The 7,879-nt window shown below is 39.0% G+C and overlaps 1 long non-coding RNA gene across 1 annotated transcript; it reads right to left on the bottom strand.

Annotated features, from left to right (window-relative positions):
* Positions 1 to 1,337: 1,337 nt before the first annotated feature.
* On the bottom strand, positions 1,338 to 3,248 carry LOC132312131 (uncharacterized). Its single transcript, XR_009483188.1, has 2 exons — positions 2,807 to 3,248; positions 1,338 to 2,470 (listed from the first exon to the last, which is right to left on the bottom strand). It is a non-coding gene; the product is annotated as an uncharacterized LOC132312131 (long non-coding RNA).
* Positions 3,249 to 7,879: the final 4,631 nt, after the last annotated feature.

Below are 7,879 nucleotides of genomic sequence, written 5' to 3'. Positions count from 1 at the left end.
TGCAGGGCTGCATGTAGGAAGAGAGGTGGAATCGGATTCACAATCAATGGCCACTCGTACTTCAATCTCGTCCTCGTAACCAATGTTGGCGGTTCTGGTGGTGTTAGTCTCCGTCTCCATCGAAGGTTATAAAACTGGTTGGCAACAAATGTCTCGCAATTGGGGCCAAAACTGGGCAAAGCTACACTTGCCTGAATGGCCAGACCCTCTCTTTCAAGGTCACAACAAGCTATGGACGCTCTATAACCTCCACCAACGCCGCTCCTACAAACTGGGGTTTTGGCCAAACCTTCACGGGTGAGTTTTAACTCATTCCCTGCTTATCGGAAACTAACAGAAACAAACTTCAACTCTAAAAGTCCCTTACAAACGCAAACTTTTAATATTAACAGCCCTTTCTAGCCTCTTGAACTAACTACATAGTCATTTTCCGAAAAAACTAACTCATAGTCTGTAATATACTGACTGTTATATCAAGATAGGCACTTTTAAAATGGCCCTGGTTGGATGGTTTGGACCATCTTTTGTAGTTCTTTTTGTCCCTTCTGGGTGTTTATTTGATTGTTGTTGTGAAGGGTTGGTGTGGTTTGTGTAGAGGGTCTCTGCCAGACCTACAGCAAATTTAAAGGGCAATTCATTGTTAAAGAGGAGATTGAAGACTGTTTTATTTTCTCTCGGAAAATCTTTTAATGAAAAAGTTTGTTATTGATATGTTTTGAGCAAAGATCTATCCTTCAATTTCTATTTTTATTTATTATAATTAATTATTTGTGTATATTCTGCTGCTGTTTTACCTTAATGGTAAAGTGTTACAGGGCTGGGGCTAACATAAAGCCTCCCCTTTGTAAATGACAAAGTAAAAACAAACACCCCTAATATTTACATTTTGTGCAAATAACACCACTGCTGTGTGAAAAAATGTTGCAACTATCAGAAAATGACTTCTTAGACCTTTAAGAAGTCACATGTGGGTTGCAGATGACTATTTTAAGTTATAATATCCCTAAAACACCCTTAGCCCCCTTTTAAAGCTATTAATAGGCAATATATGAAATCATATAATGTGAGTGATTTTTAGTACATAAGGTTAGTGTTAAGAACCATTGAAGAAAAATTAGTTCAAACAGAAAGATGTGAATTCCAACAATAATTCCCCCAAGCATAGCTAAGAGTGCATTTGAAAACCAAATGACTTCTTTTCCACATTACATTGCTGATATCAAATTTTCTATCTATATGGAACTTGCACTTCCAGTGCCATATATTTCCAGAGTAATTGCATCTCATTCTTCCATTGTAACAAGAAGACTTCAAATCAGTATCTAAAACACAGTAAATTGGATTTCAGAAAAAAAGTAGAGGATTTCTCATTGGATGCAATCCAGGAACATGCAATGTCATAGCCTAACTCAACTTGAAGCATATCAATACAATTTGAAAAATAAATCAAGGAAAGTTCTAGAAGGCCAAAACTTGCCATGGGCACTTGTGAGTCTTCTAAAATGAGCAAGCAACTCTTCTGGGCTGCATTTGTTTGAGAAGATAGTTATGAACTTCAAACACCAATGAACTCATCTACCTTTGACCATCCAAAGCCATCCCATAGCCAGATGACTCAGATGGTATCCTGTAATTATCTGCACAAAAAGGTCATATCTTTGCAATTATATCTACATAAACCAATTCCAAAATTGACAAACTTCAAGTGAAATCTAAATTGATAGAAACTTTGCCAGTTAAAAGTTTGAATCCAGATCAACAATGAATAATGATGCAAATTGAATTAATCATATAAATTAAGCTTACAAGCGATTAATTTACTTACATATAAGTTAAGTCGTTGAAAGTTGAAACATAACATTCAAGCATACATTAAGTCGTTGAAAATTGAAACATGACATTCAAGCATAGGCCAAGAAGGCCCGGATAGATCAGCAATAGTGAAAACACCTTAATTTGGGACCATGTAACACAGGACTCAGGAATAAGGGGTAGATGCTTAGGAAGTCAATGCCATGAATCAGTAAATATGTACCATGAAAATTAACTCAAGCAACTCAAAAATTGGACCAACCACTCCAGGAATCTCATATCTGCATATCCTCCAAACAGAATTTTGTCATCTACCAATATCCTGAGAATTAATCAAGAGAATACAACAGGTTTTGCATGATTGACATTATAAAAGGTTATGCATATTGAGATTTAAATTGATATAAATCTTATAGATGCATTCAACATATACAAATAAGTGACTAATTCACAGAGCTCTGAACACCCAATAGAGCTAAACCAACTCAAACAACTCCCTACTGTGAGGGCATGAATTTATATATAAGTTTGCCATTCTTAAGTACCAAGAAACGAAGGCGACCAATACATACCAAGTCCTGTCCTGCCCTAATGTACCGAAACCGGACAACTTAGTTGTCTTCAGAGCAAACCAATCAAGGGTATAATAACACCAACCCTAAAGAAAGTTTAGAGCAAATCAATCAACAAGTATAATAATGACCAACTCTAAAGAAAGTTCTAAGCACCCACATAATTACACACATATGTAGGTCGTATATTCTTGAAGGTACTCTTGTTAATTGTTATACAATTGATTGATTTTCTGCAAGCTTACTTTCAGTAATATAGAGTTAGGGCATGTGTGTATAATTATATCCATATCTATATATAATTACAGTCCCGTTACATGATTTGTTTCCGTTAAAATCATGCACTAAGAGGGTTTTTGCATCACATAATGTTATTTGAATCATTAATACAAACCTCAATCAAGAGTAAAGTAGATACTAACCCTTATAACAAAGTTCTGAGACCTAACCACATAATATTCATTCTGATTTTTGAGAATGCTTCCGAGGGTTTTTTTTATTTGAATGTTATCTGCATCATAACCTATACAAACACTAGAAGATACAGAAATCATAACAATAATAAATAAATAAAAAATCAAAGAAAAAAGAATCGAAATTGTGAGTTTTTTTTAGTTTGATGGGAATAGCCCGCTTGGCCATCATCGCCCAATTCATTGATTCGATGAATCAATGAAATTAAGGAGGGCTATGACTGCGGGCAGTCTTCATCGCAGTGTAAGATGGGGGAGGCGTAAGTGGTGGTGAGTGAGCGTAGCCGCCGTCGGCCACCCTATTAAAGGCGGTGGGTGAGACTCTCTCCCATCCCCGCCCCCACAAACCCAGCACCGCTCGGATAAGATCAAGTAGTGTGCAACATCTCTAGGGTTGTCGCTCCTTTTATAGTCGATCTCATGTGAATCCAACCGATTTTCTATAGGGTTTGCTTAGGTTTAAAAAAATATTAAGAATTAATTAAATATTACTAATCAATCGATATATCGCCTATCAACTCACACAACGAATCATGATTTAAATTAGTTAAATTAATTTGATTTGATTTGATTAGAGTTTGATTGGAGTTTATGGATTACAAACCGAAAATACTAGTAAAAGTAAGACTGTAAGACTGATATATCTCAAATTTTCTTTTTTTTCTTTTTTTTTTTTTTTATATGAAAAAAGTTGCTAAATTAGTTTTATTTATTTATTTAATTTAAGTTTTGACCATAAATGTCATCAAACCTAACCCATGTAACAATCCCAAAACTAATGCCAACAATTTTTTTTTTTTAAAAAAATTCGGCATAACCTCCCCTAAAAATGGACCTACCGTAACCTGTTTAAATACATATTTAACCTGTCATGCAAATAATTTCCGAATTCACGGCAACAAAAGATAATGATACAACCTACTAATCTAGACAATGCTTCAAGTTATGATTATCCTTCCATTCATCAACAAGTTACATATCATCAAGTTCGCATCCCATATGTCATTAAGTATCATAAGTGTATTACATGATCATGGTTCTTCAAAAGAAATTTACATCATTACACCTTTGGAATTTTACAAAAAATGAGGGATGAACAAAGGAGTAGTCTATTACAAAATAACAAGGAAAATGCTCCTCTAGCAACTTTCAAAGTTGGGGTGGATTGTCGTCTATCGGTTCTTTTCCAAGACCTGAAAAAAAATATATAGATATAGGGGTGAGCATATAACTCAGCAGAGACACTTAAGACACAAATCTTGTGTCCTTGTGAATTCAAGCAAAGCATAGGCCAATGGGAGATAGGGATCATACAACGTAGGGGATCAAATACAACATACAATTCAATTCCAATTATAAACAATGCAATGCAATGCAATGAAATGCAATGCATGTCAATGACACTCTCCATTTTCATTCTCAAAATTATCACTTTCAAACGTTAATACAGCCCGCCCTTTGGTAACCCCGCCGCGACACGAGAGGAAGATTGGCTAGTGTCCCTGACTCTTGGTAACCCCGCAGCGTCATTATGGGGCCCAGCTAGCTCAACCACACTAGGGCGACTCCCTAGTCCCCTCTAGGCTATATTAACCTCCGGCCCGTTGGTAACCCCGCAGCGACCGGGTTTCGCATAAAATCATTTCATCAAAAACACTTTCCCGAAATTTCCCCTTTTTGAAGTAAATCAATTCTTTCCCTTTTCCTGCCCAATGTTAATGCATGAATACCTCAATAACATACACAAGTTCATCATTCCATACTTTATCCAATTTAAGCAACATGGCATAATTCGCAAGAATAATCAAAAAAGTCATAACATGCTTATACATAACAAGTTCTAGCACAATGAACATATATAATCAAGTCTTAAACATGCTTCACATAGAACAATCAACAAATATAGTCACACAACTAACATATATGCGTACATATCAACAATTCTCTAGATTTTAAACAACTAATCAAATTAAACAACAATTAGAGGCAATTAACTCACTAAGGTACAAGATTTCATGAATTAAGGGCCCCTACCTCAAGATTGCACCAAAACCTTAGAAAATGGGTCCTCAAATTCGAGCTCCAAGGAAGACTCAAAACTGGAAATTGATGGTATGGATGTATAGAGCTTGACACGAGCTTCGTTTTGCCTCAAACGGAACCTAATTTCAGCAAGAAATGAGTGAGAAATCTAACCTTAAAGTTGAAACCAAAAAATAAGAGAAAAATGAGCTTACGGGTTGAGAGAGAGATGCACGAAGAGAGAGAAAGGGAATCAGGAAAATGAGACCAACTTTATGGTCTTGACCCTTTTCTAAAGTGCCTTGTGGGCCCCACCGTTAAATTATTTTTCTTTTACTTTTATATTACACTACACACACACACACAATAAATACACAGCCATCACATTCTCCCTAACTTATAAGGATTTCGTCCCCGAAATCAAGACATACCTGAGGAAGAAAACAACGCTAGGTACTTGGACCGAACCTCCTGTTCAAGCTCCCAAGTAGCTTCCTCGACTCCGTGGTGTCTCTAAAGGACTTTCACCATTGGTATCGTCTTGTTCCTCAACACCTTCTGTTGTGTATTAAGAATTTGAACTGGTCCTTCCTCGTAGGAAACATCCTCATCAATGTCCACATCTACCCAACTCAAAATGTGAGATGGATCCGGTTCGTACTTCCGTAATATCGATACATGGAAAACATTGTGGACCCTATCCAACTGTGGTGGCAAAGCAAGCCTGTAGGCAACCTCTCCTACTCGGTCCAAAATCTCAAACGGTCCAATAAATCGTGGCGACAACTTGCCACTTTTTCCGAATCTCATCAATCCCTTCCGTGGAGAAACCCGTAGAAAAACGTGGTCTCCCACCTCAAAGGATAACGGTCTTCTTCGCTTATCTGCATAGCTCTTCTGTCAGCTCTGAGCTGTAAGTAACCTCTGTCTTATCAACTTAATCTTCTCAGTAGTCTCGAGTACAATGTCGGGTTCTAAGGCGGTTGTTTCGCCTATCTCAGTCCAACAAACAGGAGACCTACAAGGTCTACCATACAACGCCTCAAATGGAGTCATCTGGATGCTCGCCTGATAACTGTTGTTGTAGGCAAACTCAATAAGTGGAAGGTGATCCTCCCAACTACCTCCCAAATCAAGTACACATGCCCGAAGCATATCCTCCAAAATCTGGATAACACGCTCTGACTGACCGTCTGTCTGTGGATGGAATGCCGTACTAAGATGCAACGCTGAACCAAATGCTGCTTGAAGTCATTCCCAGAACTTCGAACTGAACTTAGCATCCCTATCTGACACAATGGTTACAGGGACTCCATGTAACCTTACAATCTCTTTCACATAAAATACACCAAGCTTCTCTGCATCATCTGTTGCCTTAATAGGCAAAAAGTGAGCCGTCTTGGTCAATCTGTCAATGATGACCCATACGGATTCATTGCCCCTTCGTGACCTTGGAAAACCTGTCACAAAATCCATAGCGATATGCTCCCATTTCCATTGCGCTACAGGTAATGGTTGCAACAAACCGGCTGGTCTCTGATACTCGGCCTTCACCTGCTGACAGGTAAGGCATCTAGCCACAAACTGTGCAACATCTTTTTTCATCCCGTTCCACCAATACTGACGTCTCAAATTGTGATACATCTTGGTAGCACCTAAATGAACTGCAAAACGGGAAGTGTGAAACTCTCGTAGGACATCCTCACGACATACTGTGGGAACCACCAACAAACCCCTGAACCGTAGACCCCCATCGGCATGCAAGGCCCAATCTTTCACTGTCTCACCACTAGAGATCAAAGCGTGGATGGCATCTAAGTCCAGGTCCTGTCTCTGTGACTCAATCACTCGTACAACAAGAGTAGGCTGAGCCACAAGACTAAATAAGAATGCCGACTCACTGTAACCATCATCATCAAAACACTGTAATCCCATCTCTGCCAGATCTTCAAGTATCTTCCACTTCCGAATAGCTAAACTGGCCAAAGTTCCATGAGATTTTCGGCTTAAGGCATCAGCTACAACATTTGCCTTGCCCGGATGATACTGCAAATCAAAGTTGTAATCTTTCAAGTACTTAACCCATCGTTTCTGTCTGTTGTTCAAGTCCTTTTGGTAAAAAAGGTACTTGAGACTTTTGTGATCTGAAAATACCTCGAATCTCTCATCATACAAATAATATCTCCAACACTTCAAGGCAAACACAACTGCCGCTAACTCCAGGTCATGAGTAGGGTAGTTGTACTCGTGAGTCTTCAACTGTCGAGACCCATAAGCCACTACTCTACCATCCTGCATCAACACACATCCCAACCCGTCACGTGAAGCATCACAATAGATCACATAACCCAAGCCACGCTTAGGTATCACCAACACTGGAGCTGTAGTCAATCTCGTCTTCAACTCCTGAAAAGATGAATCACATGCCTCATTCCAGACAAACTTGACCCCTTTCCGGGTCAAACGGGTCATAGGAGCTGCCAAACGGGAGAAATCCTTCACAAATCTCAGATAGTAACCCGCTAAACCAAGGAAACTGCGGATCTCAAACACATTCTTGGGTCGCTCCCAAGTCAAAACTGCTTCAACCTTTGATGGATCAACTGATACTCTACCTTCTGAAACAACATGCCCCAAAAATTTCACCTCCTGTAGCCAAAACTCACATTTCTCGTATTTGGCATACAATCGGTGCTCCCGCAAAATCTGTAAAACAATACTCAAATGGACCTCGTGATCTTCCCGAGTCCGTGAGTACACAAGAATGTCATCCACGAAAACTACCACAAACTGGTCCAAGTAATTGTGAAAGACGCGGTTCATCAAGTCCATGAATGCCACTGGCACATTCGTCAAGCCAAAAGGCATAACAAGGAACTCATAGTGTCTATACCGTGTACGGAATACTGTCTTCGGGATATCCTCATCCCTAACCCGCAACTGATAATAGCCAGACCTCAAGTCAATCTTCGAGAAACAACTGGCTCCCCTCAACTGATC

Source organism: Cornus florida, unplaced genomic scaffold (assembly GCF_030987335.1).
Source record: "Cornus florida cultivar Cherokee Brave unplaced genomic scaffold, ASM3098733v1 CherokeeBrave_3.0.0_Hap2_Chr06, whole genome shotgun sequence".
Lineage (NCBI taxonomy): Eukaryota > Viridiplantae > Streptophyta > Magnoliopsida > Cornales > Cornaceae > Cornus > Cornus florida.
Note: the sequence above shows the minus strand (reverse complement) of the source record. Positions and strands in the feature narration are given on the sequence as shown.